The sequence below is a fragment of the Bombina bombina genome, chromosome 7 (assembly GCF_027579735.1).
Source record: "Bombina bombina isolate aBomBom1 chromosome 7, aBomBom1.pri, whole genome shotgun sequence".
NCBI classification, from domain to species: domain Eukaryota; kingdom Metazoa; phylum Chordata; class Amphibia; order Anura; family Bombinatoridae; genus Bombina; species Bombina bombina.
Genome location: NC_069505.1, coordinates 441,482,218 through 441,504,328, shown reverse-complemented (window position 1 = coordinate 441,504,328; position 22,111 = coordinate 441,482,218). Strand labels below are relative to the sequence as shown.

Here is a 22,111-nt window from a genome sequence, read left to right as displayed (position 1 = left end):
GCGGCGGAGTACGGAGCGGCAGATTAGGGGTTAAAAAAAATATGCAGGTGTCAGCGATAGCGGGGGCGGCAGATTAGGGGTTAATAAATATTATGTAGGTGTCGGCGGTATTAGGGGCAGCAGATTAGGGGTACATAGGGATAACGTAGGTTGCGGCCGTGTGCGGTGGGCAGATTAGGGGTTAAAAAATTTTAATAGAGTGGCGGCGATGTGGGGGGGCCTCGGTTTAGGGATACATAGGTAGTTTATGGGTGTTAGTGTACTTTAGAGCACAGTAGTTAAGAGCTTTATAAACCGGCGTTAGCCCAGAAAGCTCTTAACTACTGACTTTTTTTTGCGGCTGGAGTTTTGTCGTTAGATTTCTAACGCTCACTTCAGCCACGACTCTAAATACCGGCGTTAGAAAGATCCCATTGAAAAAATAGGATACGCAAATGGCGTAGGGGGATCTGCGGTATGGAAAAGTCGCGGCTGCAAAGTGAGCGTTAGACCCTTTCCTGACTGACTCTAAATACCAGCGGTAGCCCAAAACCAGCGTTAGGAGCCTCTAACGCTGGTTTTGACGGCTACCGCCAAACTCTAAATCTAGCCGTTAGTGAGTATACTACACAAGCTAACCTTATAGCCTCAAGACTACAAGAAAGAGGCTATACAAAAGTCATTTAACAGATATTGCTGATCAGGTCAGCAAAATGGATAGGAACAAACTTTTAACAGGCTTCTATAAACGCAAAAATTCAAATAACCAAGAATTGCTTTCAGCTAATATAGTCTTCTCCACTGCATATAGCAAGCAGTATCATAAGATTTGCAATAGAGTTTTGAAATATTTACCTATCTTGCAGAGTGATAACCAACTAAAGCAAATTTCTAAAAAAACTGATTCGATGTGTAGCCAAGAAAGCCCCTACCATAGGAGAAAAGGTGAAAAAACATTTTTTTAATAAACCGAGTAAGCCCTCACATTGGCTCACAATTTCCAATGGTTTTTTCAAATGTGGCCACATCTGCAAATGTTGCAATTACACAAATAAAACAGATCATTTCACCTCATCCCAAACAGGCCTCACTTATTGTATCAAACACCGGATAGACTGCACCAGTGTCTTTGTCATCTACTTAGTCACATGCCTACAATGTTCCTTTCAGTATGTAGGGCTCACCTCTCGGTTCCTAAAGGACCGTATTAGGGAACATCTTCTATCTTTAGAAGAAGACACACCTAGGACACCCGTTGCAAAGCATTTTTGGACTCATGGCATGCATACAAAACATCTGTTTCACTTTGTTGGCATAGATCATATAAGTAAAAATATAAGGGGAGGTGATAGAATGGGCAAATTACTTAGACAAGAAGCCTTTTGGATTTTCACGTTACAAACTAAATATCCTAAGGGCATAAATAAGAGGCATGATTTAGACTTATTCATAGATTAATTCCCTCTTACCCCATTGTTATGTTACATCTTGTTATTTTGTCCTCTTCGGTTGATATTCTACACACCTTTATTATTATTATTATTATTATTATCTTTACCCTCATCTTTTCCTGCCTATGACAAACCTTTCTCCCTGTGTTAGCCTATCAATGAGCAGGAGTACTTACTAACCCAATTAAGGTAGTTATCCAGTTACCACTTAGATTTTTCTCTCTTATCCTTCTCTCATCTCATTTTTTCCCCAACCAAGTTGTGGTTTATACCTATTGATACTTAGGATATATTATATCCAATATAGTAAGGGATAATAATTTTCACATATCCCTCATGTCCCCAACTCTCTTAGGTTCTAGAGTAGTCAAATATATCTGGTTGTTTTATTGTCACTGTATATGTGTTTATTTTTTATCTTTACCCTTTTTTTCGAATTTTGTATTTTACAGTTATTATATACTTTCTTTTTTAGACATTATTTGTACATTTTACATATAGTATTTTCTCCCTTAGTCTCTTTTATACATTTTTGTGTTTCTGGTATATTCCACCACCTAAGCTGGCAGCTGCTTCAACAAATTCTAACATCACTATATTTTTTTCTTGTAATACCAATTCTCATTTTATTTTGTTTGTTGTACAGCACTTCTTGCTCCAGCTTATTGTAGTTTTTATTTGTAAACATGCATCAATTTACATATATGTGTTAATTTCTTGCATGTTATATATTTTTCAACCAATGCTTACCATATAGCACGTCACATTAGACATCACTCACCTACTACACCTTCACGCCCAGAGTGGTTTTTTTTAAACTCTTTTGATTGGATGTTGAAATGCTTATTAACATACCTCTTGAACACACCTGATGATCTCTGATGAAGCGCATTGAGCATGCACGAAACGCGTCAGATCAGCACCACCTAACCTTGTATACAATTTTGTGTTTCACTTTTCAAGCCTGAATAAACCCACTTGGTTGATCGTTCCTGTTGGCCCTCGTTTTTTGTTGTATCTTATAATATACATTAGCTGAGTATTAAAGTGTCAGTAAACCTAAAAAATAATGTTATATAATTCTGCACATAGTGCAGAATTATATAACATTATATTAGCCTTATCGTTATAAAACCTTATTTCCCCTTTGAATTTTTTAAAAATATGACAGGTTTTCAGACCCGCTCTCTGCACTCTTCTGAGCGGGTCTGTTTTTATCACACAGCTCATCGGGCCAGCTGTAAGTGCAGCTCGCTCCTGCTCTGTCTGACAGCAGGAACGAGCTGCACTTGGTGTAATGGCGCGGTCGGGCCGGGCTGTGACTATACAGCTGGCCCGATGCGCTGTGTAATAAAAACAGACCCGCTCAGAAGAGCGCAGAGAGCGGGTCTGAAAACCTGTCATATTTTTAAAAAATTCAGAGGGGAAATAAGGTTTTATAATGATAAGGCTAATATAATGTTATATAATTCTGCACTATGTGCAGAATTATATAACATTATTTTTTAGGTTTACTGTCCCTTTAAGTATTTTCCTCTATATATATTACACCAATTATCACAGTATTACATTAAAAAAAAATCCTCTCTACATTAAAGGGACACTAAAGTCAAAGGTACACTAAAGTCAAAAAGAGAAAGCATGCAATTTATAGTATTTAAGATACGCATTTTTTGATTGGCTGATGGCTGTCACATGATACAGGGGGGAGTTAAATTGGACTTACTTTGAAAATTGCAAGAAAAAAATCAAGTGCTAGTACATTGTCTTTTTATTGTGCATTTGTCAGTTAATCATTTCTACTGTATTTAGTGCTTATTTAAATAGAGCCCCCCACATGATACTTTATGTTATATATCCACCTCAGGATACTTTACACAGTACCTAAGTACTACACACATACTCTGGATAAGTTACAAGCTACCTGAAGTATTATACACCTCTCTGGATAGGTTACACATTACATTTGGGGATTCGTAGCCCCTAGGGAGGACAAGAGGTGGGGTGATTGCCGGAGGGGATTTGGACACCCCTACCCCCTATCTTTATTGGGCTGTAACTCCGGTCCCAGTAACGAATCACGTCGTTTTTTGGACTGTGGCATCTGAGTCCCCGGATTGAGGAGACTGTCCCCGGACAAATTATGTCCCCGGACAGTCTGAGCCCCATGCATGTTAGCAGCACTTGTGGGAAGTTAAGTTGAAATATTTATAAGTACGTAAGATTTTGATTGGTCAAAAACTAAAAATTAGGGGTATCATCTGGTGATTGATTTTACTAGTGGCCTATCGTGAGGCATTATAACTAAAGCACGTATGAGAGATCTTTGGCTTTGAGTAATGCTTCTGTGTTAAAAAAAAACGAAAGGGTACTGTGTTGCTTATAGGGGTATGTTATAGTATACGTTTTACATTTTTCCTTGTGTTTTTTGGAAAAAAAAGGAATTCTAGTTCTCTATCAAAGAATAAGATTATCAAGAAATAACTTATTTTTACGTAGGTGTTTGAGCTGGTCCTATACAGGCCTGGAATCCTCTGCCTCGATTAATGAATCACGCTGCTTGAACTGGTGGTATTATATAGGGAAGCAATGTGAGAAGCCCCCCCCGGCTTTCTAAATTTTGCTAGGCCTTTTTTTTTAGGGGAACAAAGCAGTGATTAAACACATAAGTGACCTGGCCGGTTTGTTTTGCAAGTGATGATTGTAGGGGCAAAATATAATTTACTGTAAAGGGTTAAAAAAAAATGTCCCTGGATTTTATTTTAAAAATCTGGTCACCTTAACCAAGAGCTTTCAAATGACACCCTGGAAGTGCCGCCACTCCCCCAGGATCACCCCGAAACCACCACCCCTGTGTCCTGGGTCTCTGTGGCTGCTATTGCAGGCGCTAGCCTGTTTGGAGGGGCGGGAATGGCAGGAGATTTGGGAGCAAGATAAGACCCTGTGTTTGTGTATAAAAGGAGGGTGTTTTTTTCCAATAAAATCACTTCTTGTTTCACCTGAATGCTAGTCTGTCTAGTTGGGTGGGCTCCTGCTAATATCACTTTCTTCGCTACATAGCGGCAGGTTCCAGGCATCGGGAGGATCCATTGGTAGAGCTACCCAGTCGGGTAGCCGGGATCCGTCACAATACTTTATAAGATACCTGAGTATTACCTCAACCCTTGGGATACTTTACACGTTACCCGAGTATAACTCCCTCCCTCTGGACACATTATACGATACCTGAGTATTACCTCACCCACAAGATACTTTAAACTGTACATGAGTTTTACTTCACCCCTCTGGATACTTTAAACGGTACCCCCCACAGGATACTTTACACATTACCTGAGTATTCCTTTACCTCTGGATAATTTATAAGTTACATGAGTATTATCTCACCCTTAGGAATAATTTATCTGTTAAATCCTTCTTGGGATACTTTACACGGCACCTTCTTTAGGATACTTTACATATTACCTGTATATTAGCCCACCCTCTCTGGAAACTTTACACAGTACTTGAATATTGCTCCCCTCAGGATACTTTACACGATACCCGATTAGTTTGCGCCCTATAAGTACCCAATAGATAGATACATGAATAATACTTCCCCACGCTAAATACTTTACACGTTACCTGAGTATTACTTCCCCTCTGGATACTTTATAAGTTACCTGAGTATTACCTCACCCCTTGGAATACTGTATAAGTTACCTGACTATTACCTCACCCCTCGGGATACTTTATAAGTTACCAAAATATTATCTCACCCCTCTGGATACTTTATAAGTTACCTGAGTATTACCTCACCCCTCGGGATACGTTATAAGTTACCTGAGTATTACCTCACCCCTCGGGATACTTTATAAGTTACCAAAATATTATCTCACCCCTCTGGATACTTTATAAGTTACCTGAGTATTACCTCACCCCTCGGGATACTGTATAAGTTACCTGAGTATTACCTCACCCCTCGGGATATTTTGTAAGTTACCTGAGTATTAGCTCACCCTCGGGATACTTTATATGTTACCCGAGTATTACCTCACCCCTCGGGATACTGTATAAGTTACCTGAGTATTACCTCACCCCTCGGGATACTTTATAAGTACCTAGACCATTAGATGTTTTGTTAGAGAAATTCTTAAAGGCACACTCCAAGATGGAGGGCGAGAATATAAGTTTGAAAAAGTCGATCTTTAACATTGAAAACAGGAAAAGTTACTTTGATAAGGTGTTTTCAAACTCGAATAATATGGATAGTATTACCAAGGATATGAAGAGTCTATTTAATCAACTTGAAAAAGGTTTTGCTTACTGATCTGAGGTTAATGTGGGACCAAGTCACCTTTGAACATTATATTGATGTAGAAGAATACCTAGGGGTTTACGGATTAAAAAGTTCCCCTCATATGATTTAGAGGATGAGGTTTTAGAGCAAGAATGGAAACAGGCTCTAACCACATGTTCTTTAACCCTATTGGGAATTCTGGTTAAAAGCAAACTAAATAAGAGAGATGTTTGGAAAGAGCGGATCTTGAATGTTAAAACTGATTTAAAGACATTTAAAACTGATGAAAATTATCAGGGCACAAAGGCTAACATGAAGCTGAAAATAAAGAAATCAGACAGTGAGCTAGCAACCCAAAAGGGTCAGAAATTTAATCGAGATCTAGATGATTATCTGAATAACAAGGTTTATGACTGGTCCAGATTTATGAAGAAACCTAGACGTTTTAACAAGAGAAAGTATACGGATGGATCTAATCATGATACAAATGATAAAGGAAAATCAGATAAAAAAAATTGTCTCCTAAATCAATTTTGAAAAGTAAAGCCTCAAAACATGTGGGCTTCTCTTTAACAGAAGGCAAAACATCAGATCCTGACTCTGGAAGTGCTTCTTCTGTCTCTCTTCCCATCCATCTTTGTCTTTGCAGGATTCTTCGGATAGTGACCTGGAGGAAGAACCAGTGGTTGTGCAGCCCAAGATTAAGAATATTGCCGTCCCTTTAGGAGGAAAAAAACACGCAGAGCAGGGAGAAGAAAAGCAAAGAAAGTCCAAAAGGGCTCAGAAGAAAGACTAAGTTTAACTGTTATTAATTTGTCAGACTTTGGACTTAATCAGGAGCATCTGAGTGTTTTGTCTAAGGGACTTGGGTTTGCACCTACTAACTAGACATGTGCGATTCGGTTCGGTAATTTGGAAAATTCAGCAAATTCGGAGATTTGGATCGAACCGAATCTCCGAATTAAAATAGTGCCGAATCTACCGAATAAATCCGAATTACTTCGGATTTATTCGGTAGATTCGGATGGCCATGGATTACACTAGTATTGTACAGTATATTAGGTTATATCACTCTGCTATGGGTTACACCTAATGTACAGTACATAATACTAGTCTAATCCCACCTAACACTTACCGAAATTCTGAATTTCCGAACCGAACCGAATCCAGCCGAATTTATTCGAATCCGAATGAATCCGAAACAAATCCGAACCGAATTTATTCGAATCCGAATGAATCCGAAACAAATCCGAACCGAATTGATTCAAATTTTTCAGAATTCGAATCGCTCCGAACCGAAATTTGAAAAAATCAGAATCAATCCAAACCGAATTTTTTCGCCATGCACATGTCTGCTACTAACATCTTTTTTCCTTTTAAGACACTAATTGACATCAATAAGTTGGTTAGGAAGCTGGCATTGAAATGTTTTTTTTTTCATATAAACAATGATGTAATAGATAATTTGTACATGGAAGAATTACATACGGAAAATGTTGAAATTATTTGTCATTTTGATTTAAAAGATAGTTGTTTATTAGAACAGCTTAGAGATCGGGAGGATTCTACTGGTTATATTAATGATGATGAATACCCTAAACCCGCAAGAAAGATATCAAATTTCTACTCCACAAATTTTAGGGGTTCTTGCTTGAATGTCTTTCATAAAAAGGTGGAGCAAGAAATTATAGAATTGGGTGAAATTAGTAAGAGCAAAGGGTTTCAGCACAATCTTACTGTCAAAGAAAGGAAAGCTATCAATGAATTACAAGATAACCACGACATTGTCATCAGGTCCTCGGATAAGGGTGGCAATGTTGTGGTTATGAATAAAGAGCAGTACTTCAAAGAAGCTCTCAGGCAATTGCAGGATGGTACAACTTACAGGAGTTTATCTTGTAATCCTATACATGATTTCAGTACTAAAATGAGGAGATTACTTGATCAGGCAGTTGCCTTGAATATTTTAAAAGAGGAGGAGGTTATTTCCCTAAAACCTGAGAATCCTATTGTGCCTATTTTTCATTTTTTACCCAAGATCCATAAGGATCCTAAGAGACCACCGGGGAGGCCTATCATTTCCGGGATTGGCTCACTTTTTGAGCCACTCTCGGAATGGGTAGATGGCATCTTGCAGCCCCTGGTGAGAAATTTAAACAGTTATCTTAGAGACTCTGGCCACTTGTTATCTATCATGAAGAATATCAAATGGAAAGATGGGTATAAATGGATAGTCATTGATGCAACCTCTCTATATTCAAGTATACCACACTCTTTGGGCATAATGGCTATCAGATTTTTTTGGACAGAGATACCAATTTCTCTGTAGAGTTTAAATTGTTTATCTGCGAGATAGTTGAGTTCCTACTTAAGCATAACTTTTTTTATGTTTGATGGTGCCTATTATTTACAGATCTGTGGCACTGCAATGGGGGCGAAATTTGCCCCCTTGTATGTTGGTTGGTGGGAGCTCAACTATCTCTATGGAAACATGAATCTGTTCTGTAATAACATTATACAGTATAATAGATTTATTGATGATCTGATTTTCATTGTGAAAGAACCATTTGAATTTCAGTTGTTTCTGGAATTTGTTAACAACAACGATCTAGGGCTTAGATTTACTGGAGAATTAGCAGGTAACAAGGTTAATTTTTTGGACTTGGAGTTGACGGGCTCGGATGTGCTGGGTTCTATTGTGACTGACACGTTTAGAAAGCCCACTTCGGGCAACACAATCTTGCATGCTGCTTCATGTCACCCTGCACATCTGATCAAATCAATCCCAAGAAGTCAACTTCTAAGATTAAGGAGAAAGACTCGGAATCCTGTTTTGAAGCTCCGGCAGATAAGCTCATCAAGAGGTTAAAAAACAGAGGGTATGATGAATCTAATATGTTACAAGATTTAGAAGAGATTAAAACAATGGATTTGGAAACAAAAAAAGAAACAGAATTGGAATTCAGCTGGGAATAAACAGCCTATTGTTTTTTTTTCAACTGAATATTCAATCCAATTTAAACAAGTTTGTGATATTTTGAAGAAGAACTTGACTGTTTTAAAGAGTGATGAAACTTTGGCTCCTTTAATTGGTGATATTAGATTTGTTTCAAAGAAACCACCAACTTTGGCAACAAGGCTATCGCCAAGTATGGTGTCTTGTAGGAATAAGATAACTGGTGAAAATTAGTTACACAAAAGGGATACCTTTAGATGTGGTGTCAGTAATTGTGGCACATGTGGCTTTATAATGAAAGGTGATTCCTTTAAAAGCACAACTACCGGCAAAGAATTTAAAATTGACCAATATGGTAATTGTGGCACGGAACACTTGGTATACCTTTTGGAGTGTTTAATTTACCACAAGCAGTATGTGGGACAAACTTCACGTAGCCTGAGCTCAAGATTTGGAGAACATAAGAGAGATATCATGAATTATAATAAAGATTCGAGTGTGGCTAGGCATTTCAATGGTTTTAATTTTTTCAATAAACCTAAGATTGAAGTTAACATCATTACCTCTCCCCTCTGGATACTTTTTAAGTTACCTGAGTATTACCTCACCCCCGGGATACTGTATAAGTTACCTGAGTATTACCTCACCCCAGGGATACTTTATAAGTTACCTGAGTATTACCTCACCCCAGGATACTTTATAAGTTACCTGAGTATTACCTCACCCCAGGGATACTGTATATGTTACCTGAGTATTACCTCACCCCGGGATACTTTATAAGTTACCTGAGTATTACCTGAGTATTACCTCATCCCTGGGATAATTTATAAGTTACCTGAGTATTACAACACCCCTGGGATAATTTATAAGTTACCTGAGTATTACCACACCCCTGGGATACTTTATAAGTTACCTGAGTATTACCACACCCCTGGGATACTGTATAAGTTACCTGAGTATTACCTCACCCCTCAGGATACTGTATAAGTTACCTGAGTATTACCTCACCCCTATGGATACTTTATAAGTTACCTGAGTATTACCTCACCCCTCTGGATACTTTATATGTTACCTGAGTATTACCTCAACCCTCTGGATACTTTATAAGTTACCTGAGTATTAACTCACCCCCGGGATACTTTATAAGTTACCTGAATATTACCACACCCCTGGGATACTTTATAAGTTACCTCAGTATTACCTCACCCCTCGGGATACTTTATAAGTTACCTGAGTATTACCTCACCCCTCGGGATACTTTATAAGTTACCTGAGTATTACCTCACCCCCGGGATACTTTATAAGTTACCTGTGTATTACCTCACCCCGAGATACTTCATAAGTTACCTGAGTATTACCTCACCCCCGGGATACTTTATAAGTTACCTGAGTATTACCTCACCCCTGGGATACTTTATAGTGATGAAACTTTGGCTCCTTTAATTGGTGATATTAGATTTGTTTCAAAGAAACCACCAACTTTGGCAACAAGGCTATCGCCAAGTATGGTGTCTTGTAGGAATAAGATAACTGGTGAAAATTAGTTACACAAAAGGGATACCTTTAGATGTGGTGTCAGTAATTGTGGCACATGTGGCTTTATAATGAAAGGTGATTCCTTTAAAAGCACAACTACCGGCAAAGAATTTAAAATTGACCAATATGGTAATTGTGGCACGGAACACTTGGTATACCTTTTGGAGTGTTTAATTTACCACAAGCAGTATGTGGGACAAACTTCACGTAGCCTGAGCTCAAGATTTGGAGAACATAAGAGAGATATCATGAATTATAATAAAGATTCGAGTGTGGCTAGGCATTTCAATGGTTTTAATTTTTTCAATAAACCTAAGATTGAAGTTAACATCATTACCTCTCCCCTCTGGATACTTTTTAAGTTACCTGAGTATTACCTCACCCCCGGGATACTGTATAAGTTACCTGAGTATTACCTCACCCCAGGGATACTTTATAAGTTACCTGAGTATTACCTCACCCCAGGATACTTTATAAGTTACCTGAGTATTACCTCACCCCAGGGATACTGTATATGTTACCTGAGTATTACCTCACCCCGGGATACTTTATAAGTTACCTGAGTATTACCTCACCCCAGGGATACTTTATAAGTTACCTGAGTATTACCTCACCCATCAGGATACTGTATATGTTACCTGAGTATTACCTCACCCCGGGATACTTTATAAGTTACCTGAGTATTACCTCACCCCTGGGATACTTTATAAGTTACCTGAATATTACCACACCCCTGGGATACTTTATAAGTTACCTCAGTATTACCTCAACCCTCGGGATACTTTATAAGTTACATGAGTATTACCCCCACCCCGGGATACTTTATAAGTTACCCGAGTATTACCTCACCCCTCAGGATACTTTATAAGTTACCTGAGTATTACTTCACCCCTCAGGATACTTTATAAGTTACCTGAGTATTACCTCACCCCAGGATACTTTATAAGTTACCTTAGTATTACCACACCCCTGGGATACTTTATAAGTTACCTGAGTATTACCACACCCCCAGGATACTTTATAAGTTACCTGAGTATTACCTCACCCCTCGAGATACTGTATAAGTTACCTGAGTATTACCTCACCCCTCTGGATACTTTATATGTCACCTGAGTATTACCTCACCCCTCTGGATACTGTATAAGTTACATGAGTATTAACTCACCCCCGGGATACTTTATAAGTTACCTGAATATTACCACACCCCTGGGATACTTTATAAGTTACCTCAGTATTACCTCACCCCTCGGGATACTTTATAAGTTACCTGAGTATTACCTCACCCCCGGGATACTTTATAAGTTACCTGTGTATTACCTCACCCCCGGGATACTTTATAAGTTACCTGAGTATTACCTCACCCCTGGGATACTTTACAAGTTACCTGAGTATTACCACACCCCCGGGATACTTTATAAGTTACCTGAGTATTACCACACCCCGGGAAACTTTATAAGTTACCTGAGTATTACCTCACCCCCGGGATACTTTATAAGTTACCTGAGTATTACCACACCCCCGGGATACTTTATAAGTTACCTGGGTATTACCTCACCCCTCAGGATACTGTATAAGTTACCTGAGTATTACCTAACCCCTCGTGATACTGTATATGTTACCTGAGTATTACCTCACCCCCGGGATACTTTATAAGTTACCTGAGTATTATCACACCCCTAGGATACTTTATAAGTTACCTGAATATTACCACACCCCTGGGATACTTTATAAGTTACCTGAGTATTACCTCACCCCTGGGATAATTTATAAGTTACCTGAGTATTACCACACCCCTGGGATACTTTATAAGTTACCTGAGTATTACCTCACCCCCGGGATACTTTATAAGTTACCTGAGTATTACCTCATCCCTGGGATAATTTATAAGTTACCTGAGTATTACAACACCCCTGGGATAATTTATAAGTTACCTGAGTATTACCACACCCCTGGGATACTTTATAAGTTACCTGAGTATTACCACACCCCTGGGATACTGTATAAGTTACCTGAGTATTACCTCACCCCTCAGGATACTGTATAAGTTACCTGAGTATTACCTCACCCCTATGGATACTTTATAAGTTACCTGAGTATTACCTCACCCCTCTGGATACTTTATATGTTACCTGAGTATTACCTCAACCCTCTGGATACTTTATAAGTTACCTGAGTATTAACTCACCCCCGGGATACTTTATAAGTTACCTGAATATTACCACACCCCTGGGATACTTTATAAGTTACCTCAGTATTACCTCACCCCTCGGGATACTTTATAAGTTACCTGAGTATTACCTCACCCCTCGGGATACTTTATAAGTTACCTGAGTATTACCTCACCCCCGGGATACTTTATAAGTTACCTGTGTATTACCTCACCCCGAGATACTTCATAAGTTACCTGAGTATTACCTCACCCCCGGGATACTTTATAAGTTACCTGAGTATTACCTCACCCCTGGGATACTTTATAAGTTGAAGACAAAGATGTTCCAGCTGGTGCAAATCCAAAAACCTTTTATTTTGCAATGTGGGATACAAACAGAAGCAACGTTTCAGGCCAGTAATCAGCCCTTTCTCAAGCATGAGAAAGGGCTGATTGTAGGGCTGATTGCTGGCCTGAAACGTTGCTTCTGTTTGTATCCCACATTGCAAAATAAAAGGTTTTTGGATTTGCACCAGCTGGAACATCTTTGTCTTCATATATCTACATTGGGCTTGGTAAGCCTGCTCCGTACTGTGCTAAGTGGAAAGTGAGTGCTGTGTTTATGATACATTGTTTCAATACTTTATAAGTTACCTGAGTATTACTACACCCCCAGGATACTTTATAAGTTACCTGAGAGTTACCTCACCCCTGGGATACTTTATAAGTTACCTTAATATTACCTCACCCCTCTGGATACTTTATAAGTTACCTCAGTTACCTGAGTATTACCTCACCCCTCGGGATACTTTATATGTTACCTGAGTATTACCTCACCCCCGGGATACTTTATAAGATACCTGACTATTACCTCACCCCGGGATACTTCATAAGTTACCTGAGTATTACCTCACCCCCCGGGATACTTTATAAGTTACATCAGTATTACCTCACCCCTGGGATACTTTATAAGTTACCTGAGTATTACCACACCCCCGGGATACTTTATAAGTTACCTGAGTATTACCACACCCCGGGATACTTTATAAGTTACCTGAGAATTACCTCACCCCCGGGATATTTTATAAGTTACCTGAGTATTACCTCACCCCTGGGATACTTTATAAGTTACCTGAGTATTACCACACCCCCGGGATACTTTATAAGTTACCTGAGTATTACCTCACCCCTCAGGATACTGTATAAGTTACCTGAGTATTACCTCCCCCCTCTGGATACTGTATAAGTTACCTGAGTATTACCTCACCCCCGGGATACTTTATAAGTTACCTGAGTATTATCACACCCCTGGGATACTTTATAAGTTACCTGAGTATTACCACACCCCTGGGATACTTTATAAGTTACCTCAGTATTACCTCACCCCTGGGATAATTTATAAGTTACCCGAGTATTACCTCACCCCTGGGATAATTTATAAGTTACCTGGATATTACCACACCCCTGGGATACTTTATAAGTTACCTCAGTATTACCTAACCCCCGGGATACTTTACAAATTACCTGAGTATTACCTCACCCCTCGGGATACTTTATAAGTTACCTGAGTATTACCACACATGTGGGATACTTTATAAGTTACCTGAGTATTACCTCTCCCCCGGGATACTTTATAAGTTACCTGAGTATTACCTCAACCCCGGGATACTTTATAAGTTACCTAAATATTACCACACCCCTGGGATACTTTATAAGTTACCTCAGTATTACCTCACCCCCGGGATACTTTATAAGTTACCTGAGTATTATCACACCCCTGGGATACTTTATAAGTTACCTGAGTATTACCACACCCCCAGGATACTTTATAAGAGTTACCTGAATATTGCCACACCCCTGGGATACTTTATAAGTTACCTGAGTATTACCACACCCCCGGGATACTTTATAAGTTACCTGAGTATTACCTCACCCCTCAGGATACTGTATAAGTTACCTGAGTATTACCTCCCCCCTCGGGATACTTTATAAGTTACCTGAGTATTACCTCACCCCCGGGATACTTTATAAGTTACCTGAGTATTATCACACCCCTGGGATACTTTATAAGTTACCTGAGTATTACCACACCCCTGGGATACTTTATAAGTTACCTCAGTATTACCTCACCCCTGGGATAATTTATAAGTTACCTGAGTATTACCTCACCCCTGGGATACTTTATAAGTTACCTCAGTATTACCTAACCCCCGGGATAATTTATAAGTTACCTGAGTATTACCACACCCCTGGGATACTTTATAAGTTACCTCAGTATTACCTCACCCCTGGGATAATTTATAAGTTACCTGGATATTACCACACCCCTGGGATACTTTATAAGTTACCTCAGTATTACCTAACCCCCGGGATACTTTACAAATTACCTGAGTATTACCTCACCCCTCGGGATACTTTATAAGTTACCTGAGTATTACCACACATGTGGGATACTTTATAAGTTACCTGAGTATTACCTCTCCCCCGGGATACTTTATAAGTTACCTAAATATTACCACACCCCTGGGATACTTTATAAGTTACCTCAGTATTACCTCACCCCCGGGATACTTTATAAATTACCTGAGTATTATTTCACCCCTCGGGATACTTTATAAGTTACCTGAGTATTACCTCACCCCCGGGATACTTTATAAGTTACATCAGTAGTACCTCACACCCTGGATACTTTATAAGTTACCTCAGTATTACCTCACCCCTCAGGATACTTTATAAGTTACCTGATTATTACCTCACCCCTCGGGATACTTTATAAGATACCTGAGTATTACCTCACCCCTCGGGATACTTTATAAGTTACCTCACCCCTCTGGATACTTTATAAGTTACCCGATTATTACCTCACCCCTCGGGATACTTTATAAGTTACCTCAGCATTACCTCACCCCTCTGGATACTTTATAAGTTACCTGAGTATTACCTCACCCCCGGGATACTTCATAAGTTACCTGAGTATTACCTCACCCCCCGGGATACTTTATAAGTTAACTTATAAAGTTTCCTGAGGTAATACTCAGGTAATTTTATAAGTTACCTCAGTATTACCTCACCCCTCAGGATACTTTATAAGTTACCTGATTATTACCTCACCCCTCGGGATACTTTATAAGTTACCTGAGTATTTCCTCACCCCTGGGATATTTTATGTTACCTCAGTATTACCTCACCCCTCGGGATACTTTATAAGTTACCTCAGTTACCTGAGTATTACCTCACCCCTCGGGATACTTTATATGTTACCTGAGTATTACCTCACCCCTCGGGATACTTTATATGTTACCTGAGTATTACCTCACCCCCGGGATACTTCATAAGTTACCTGAGTATTACCTCACCCCCGGGATACTTCATAAGTTACCTGAGTATTACCTCACCCGCGGGATACTTTATAAGTTACCTGAGTATTATCGCAAGTGACCCGCCCTCTAACACCATTGGCCAGTTCGGCCACGCGTTCTTCCTACTGTCAGTCAGTGTCGGCGCGCCGCTGCTGATTGGCCTAGATTTGGGGGCGTGGTGTGTTCTTCCCGCCTCTTTACAACCCACCCCCGGGGCGTGGCCGGGACACCTCCCTGACTGAGCGCTCAGTGCCGGTCGCTGTCACTTGTTCCCGGCTGCAGGAGGGTGAGGCCGCAGCTCATAGATTTCTGCTGCTCAGGTACGTCCGGTCCTAGTGAGAATTGCCTGACCGCGCCCTGCAGCCCCTGTGCCACCGCCTGCCCCGCACACACACAGCCCTTGTGCCACACACAGCCCCTGCCCACACAGTCCCTGTTCCACCGGCTGCCGCGCACACACACAGCCCCTGTGCCACTGCCTGCCCCACACAGCCCCTGTGCCACTGCCTGCCCCACACAGCCCCTGTGCCACTGCCTGCCCCACACAGCCCCTGTGCCACTGCCTGCCCCACACAGCCCCTGTGCCACTGCCTGCCCCACACAGCCCCTGTGCCACTGCCTGCCCCACACAGCCCCTGTGCCACTGCCTGCCCCACACAGCCCCTGTGCCACTGCCTGCCTTACACAGCCCCTGTGCCACTGCCTGCCTTACACAGCCCCTGTGCCACTGCCTGCCCCACACAGCCCCTGTGCCACTGCCTGCCCCACACAGCCCCTGTGCCACTGCCTGCCACACACAGCCCCGCACACACCCTGCTCCGCACACGCACAGCCCCTGTGCCACTGCCTGCCACACACACCCTGCCCCGCACACGCACAGCCCCTGTGCCACCGCCTGCCACACACACCCTGCCCCGCACACGCACAGCCCCTGTGCCACCGCCTGCCACACACACCCTGCCCCGCACAGCCCCTGTGCCGCCCCCGCCTGCCACGCACAGCCCCTGTGCCGCCCCCGCCTGCCACGCACAGCCCCTGTGCCGCCCCCGCCTGCCACGCACAGCCCCTGTGCCGCCACCGCCTGCCACACACAGCCCCTGTTCCGCCACCGCCTGCCACACACAGCCCCTGACCCGCTCTAAGTGTGATGGTGTGAGCGATGGGCACTTGCTGCTGGTGTGAGGGGTGGTTATGGTATTGGCATCACTATAACTATGGGGTGTCTAGGGCATGCATAATTTCTCTAATAGTATGACCAGGCCCTATAATGTGGCGTTTGCAGTGTGCAAGATCTGTATTCTGTTGTTTTTTTTGTTGTATATCACTTGCATGGGTTACTGTTACTGAGGGGGGCCTTGTGATTGTGGCATTTTTGGTAAAATTTTGGCTTATGGTCCCTGACTGGTAGTGTGGGCAGTGGTTCCTCCCTAATTAATCTGTGGAGCCTAGTGATTCAATCAACGCCAACTAGTGATGTTTCCAACAGCTGGTTAAAGAGCCAGGCCCTGTGTGTGTACCAGCTATGAGCTAAGTCTATCCCTTGGTGTAGGATAAGGGTTGTAATGGCCAGCAATGAGTGTGCGGAGTTTTGTGTCTCACTTTTTATGCTACCCTAACTTACTATGTTAGTCACTTGTGTGGCCCCTGTGAATCTGTATGTGGCAGCCACCGCACAATGTTGTGATGTGCTTATGAGACACACAAGTTATCTAGGTGTTTGGGTGTAACATGCACAGTTCCTACTGCAGGCTGTCTCTCTCCTGTAACTTTATCCCAGAGGTGTATAGTGCTTATAGGCTCACTTGCTGGTTGTTCTGCACTTCCTCTTTGTACTTAGTGGCAGACCTGTAAAACAATGAGGAAACGGAGTACATATGACTTGGTTGGGTACTGCTGTATTTGTGGTTGCCTGGCCACTGCTGTTTATTTTTGGGTTTTTTTTCTTTCTTCCATAGGGGGGTGGGGGGCGGTGTTCTGGCAGGTCACTGTTTTGGTGGGTAGGTTCTGTCTGGACACTGTTTTGGTTGGTGAGGGGGTGGTTCTGCCTAGCTGATTTCTGCGTGGTTGAAAAAGTTCTGGGTTTGCACTACTGTGTGGGTTTGGGGGGATTTTGGTTGGCACTGCTGTGGGGATTTTGGTTGGCACTGCTGTGGGGATTTTGGTTGGCACTGCTGTGGGGGTTCTGGGTTGGCACTGCTGTGGGGGTTCTGGGTTGGCACTGCTGTGGGGGTTCTGGGTTGGCACTGCTGTGGGGGTTCTGGGTTGGCACTGCTGTGGGGGTTCTGGGTTGGCACTGCTGTGGGGGTTCTGGGTTGGCACTGCTGTGGGGGTTCTGGGTTGGCACTGCTGTGGGGGTTCTGGGTTGGCACTGCTGTGTGGGTTCTGTATTTTGGAGGGTACTTTACATGTGCATGTATAGGGCTTGTGTGGCCTGTTCCCTTTGCACAAATTAATGTTACTGCGCTTGCGGCCCAGCCTTATCTGTTACTTCCTATGAGTAACATTGTCCTATTACACATCTGTCCCAGAGACCACACCCAGTTTACTGAATAAGGAACAGCATCCTTGGTTTGTGCCCATTTAATCAGTTGTTACTGTCATGAAATAAGCTGAGGATAGTGCTGGTAACCGGTTTTGTAGTGGTCTGGCCTGACCCATAATTAGGAAACTGGTTTAAGAGCCATTTTTTGCCTCAGGGCACCAGAGGTCATTTAATTACCAGATTAATTAGCATAAACTGTCCTGCATCCCTTGCTGCTAAGCACTGTACGCACTAGTAACAAGCGCTGTGCGGTAGGTACCAGGCCCTGTCAGTGTATACTGTATTAACAAGCACTGTGCTCACTAGCAGTGCTGTGCGGTAGGTACCGGGCCCTGTCAGTGTATACTGTAGTAACAAGCACTGTGCTCACTAGCAGTGTTGTGCAGTAAGTAACGGGCCCTGTCAGTGTATACTGTAGTAACAAGCACTGTGCTCACTAGAAGTGCTGTGCGGTAGGTACCGGGCCCTGTCAGTGTATACTTTAGTAACAAGCACTGTGCTCACTAGCAGTGCTGTGCGGTAGGTACCGGGCCCTGTCAGTGTATACTGTAGTAACAAGCACTGTGCTCACTAGCAGTGTTGTGCAGTAAGTAACGGGCCCTGTCAGTGTATACTGTAGTAACAAGCACTGTGCTCACTAGAAGTGCTGTGCGGTAGGTACCGGGCCCTGTCAGTGTATACTTTAGTAACAAGCACTGTGCTCACTAGCAGTGCTGTGCGGTAGGTACCGGGCCCTGTCAGTGTATACTGTAGTAACAAGCACTGTGCTCACTAGCTGTGAGGTAGGTACCGGGCCCTGTCAGTGTATACTGTAGTAACAAGCACTGTGCTCACGTGCTGTGCGGTAGGTACCGGGCCCTGTCAGTGTATACTGTAGTAACAAGCACTGTACTCACTAGCAGTGCTGTGCGGTAAGTACCGGGCCCTGTCAGTGTATACTGTAGTAACAAGCACTGTGCTCACTAGCAGTGCTGTGCGGTAGGTACCGGGCCCTTTCAGTGTGTAGTAACAAGCACTTGCTCACTAGCAGTGCTGTGCGGTAGGTACAAGGCCCTGTCAGTGTATACTGTAGTAACAAGCACTGTGCTCACTAGCTGTGAGGTAGGTACCGGGCCCTGTCAGTGTATACTGTAGTAACAAGCACTGTGCTCACTAGCAGTGCTGTGCGGTAGGTACCAGGCCCTGTCAGTGTATACTGTAGTAACAAGCACTGTGCTCACTAGCTGTGAGGTAGGTACCGGGCCCTGTCAGTGTATACTGTAGTAACAAGCACTGTGCCCACTAGCAGTGCTGTGCGGTAGGTACCAGGCCCTGTCAGTGTATACTGTAGTAACAAGCACTGTGCTCACTAGCTGTGAGGTAGGTACCGGGCCCTGTCAGTGTATACTGTAGTAACAAGCACTGTGCTCACTAGCAGTGCTGTGCGGTAGGTACCAGGCCCTGTCAGTGTATACTGTAGTAACAAGCACTGTGCTCACTAGCTGTGAGGTAGGTACCGGGCCCTGTCAGTGTATACTGTAGTAACAAGCACTGTGCCCACTAGCAGTGCTGTGCGGTAGGTACCAGGCCCTGTCAGTGTATACTGTAGTAACAAGCACTGTGCTCACTAGCTGTGAGGTAGGTACCGGGCCCTGTCAGTGTATACTTTAGTAACAAGCACTGTGCTCACTAGCAGTGCTGTGTGGTTGGTACCGGGCCCTTTCAGTGTATAGTAACAAGCACTTGCTCACTAGCAGTGCTGTGCGGTAGGTACCAGGCCCTGTCAGTGTATACTGTAGTAACAAGCACTGTGCTCACTAGCTGTGAGGTAGGTACCGGGCCCTGTCAGTTTATACTGTAGTAACAAGCACTGTGCTCACTAGCTGTGAGGTAGGTACCGGGCCCTGTCAGTGTATACTGTAGTAACAAGCACTGTGCTCACTAGCTGTGCGGTAGGTACTGGGCCCTGTCAGTGTATAGTAACAAGCACTTGCTCACTAGCAGTGCTGTGCGGTAGGTACCAGACCCTGTCAGTGTCTAGTAACAAGCACTGTGCCCACTAGCAGTGCTGTGCGGTAGGTACCAATCCCTGTCAGTGTCTAGTAACAAGCACTAGCAGTGCTGTGCGGTAGGTACCAGGCCCTGTCAGTGTATACTGTAGTAACAAGCACTGTGCTCACGTGCTGTGCGGTAGGTACCGGGCCCTGTCAGTGTATACTGTAGTAACAAGCACTGTGCTCACTAGCTGTGCGGTAGGTACCGGGCCCTGTCAGTGTATAGTAACAAGCACTGTGCTCACTAGCTGTGCGGTAGGTACTGGGCCCTGTCAGTGTATAGTAACAAGCACTGTGCTCACTAGCAGTGCTGTGAGGTAGGTACCGGGCCCTGTCAGTGTATAGTAACAAGCACTGTGCTCACGTGCTGTGCAGTAGGTACCGGGCCCTGTCAGTGTATAGTAACAAGCACTGTGCTCACGTGCTGTGCAGTAGGTACCGGGCCCTGTCAGTGTATAGTAACAAGCACTGTGCTCACGTGCTGTGCGGTAGGTACTGGGCCCTGTCAGTGTATAGTAACAAGCACTGTGCTTACTAGCAGTGCTGTGCGGTAGGTACCGGGCCCTGTCAGTGTATACTGTAGTAACAAGCACTGTGCTCACTAGCAGTGTTGTGCAGTAAGTACCGGGCCCTGTCAGTGTATACTGTAGTAACAAGCACTGTGCTCACTAGAAGTGCTGTGCGGTAGGTACCGGGCCCTTTCAGTGTATACTGTAGTAACAAGCACTGTGCTTACTAGCAGTGCTGTGCGGTAGGTACCAGGCCCTGTCAGTGTATACTGTAGTATTAACTGTTGCGGCTGCTGGGCATCTACTGCACTGGGTTTGGTACCAAACTGAGGAGCCAACAAGTGGAAAATAATTGAATGTTTAAAGGGACACTCAAGTGAAAATTAATCTTTCACGATTCAGAGCGGCGATTTTAAACAGCTTTCCTCTTTCCATTAACAAAATGTGCAGTCTTTTTATATTTATACTTTTTTGAGTCACCAGCTCCTAAGAATGTTCATTTGTGATTGACTGATGGCTGTCACATGATACAGGGGGAGATACATCATCTACTGTATTTACTGCGCCTTTACATTTTTGTGGTAAACGTTTCTGTGATAAGAAGCAGGAAGTGGCCAATATACACAGCTTTATGTAACCTTTACATCTCGGTCTTACGCACAATCAAAATGAATAGGTTACTATTCGTTTAAGAGCCGTGTGTGTTGTAATTCTGCGCCTACTTCACATGCCTTGCAGTGTCGTACAAGCACCACACATGTAACCAGGGAACTAACCGGCAAGGGTCACATTTATTAAAGGGACAGTACTGTAAAATAGTTTTTCCCTTAATGTATGTTTGACTTGTTATACCAGCTGCAGAGTATAAAATGTTGCTTTTCGCCATTTAAACCACAGCCTATTGACATGGGTTTAGCTTGCAAGTAATATCAGATCTCATTATGGTATCACTTTGTGTAAACAGACTTGCTTCTTTTTCTTATATCTGTTTGTAAACCAAAGCTCAGTACTTCAAGAGATCAATGGAAAACCAACATAAGTTAAAGGGTCAGTCTACACCAGAATTGTTTAAAAAGATAGACGACGCCTTTACTACCCATTCCCCAGCTTGGCACAACCAACATTGTTCTATTTATATACTTTATTTTAACCTTTAAACCTCTAAATTGCTCCTGGTTTCTAAGCCACTAAACACAGCCTCTTATCACATGCTTTTGCTTTTCACAACAGGAGACTGCTAGTTCATGTGAGCCATATAGATAAAATTGTGCGAATGCCTGTGGGTTGTGGCAGACACTGCACTAATTGGATAAAATGTAAG

The 22,111-nt window shown here is 42.8% G+C and overlaps 1 protein-coding gene across 1 annotated transcript in view; it reads left to right on the top strand.

The window, feature by feature from the left end:
* The first annotated feature begins 15,944 nt into the window (after window positions 1–15,944).
* Window positions 15,945–22,111, top strand: part of MYH9 (myosin heavy chain 9) — a 75,125-nt gene continuing 68,958 nt past the window's right edge. Inside the window, exon 1 of the mRNA XM_053721373.1 lies at window positions 15,945–16,026. The gene's annotated coding sequence lies outside the window, so the exon portion shown is untranslated. The remainder of the gene's footprint in view (window positions 16,027–22,111) is intronic.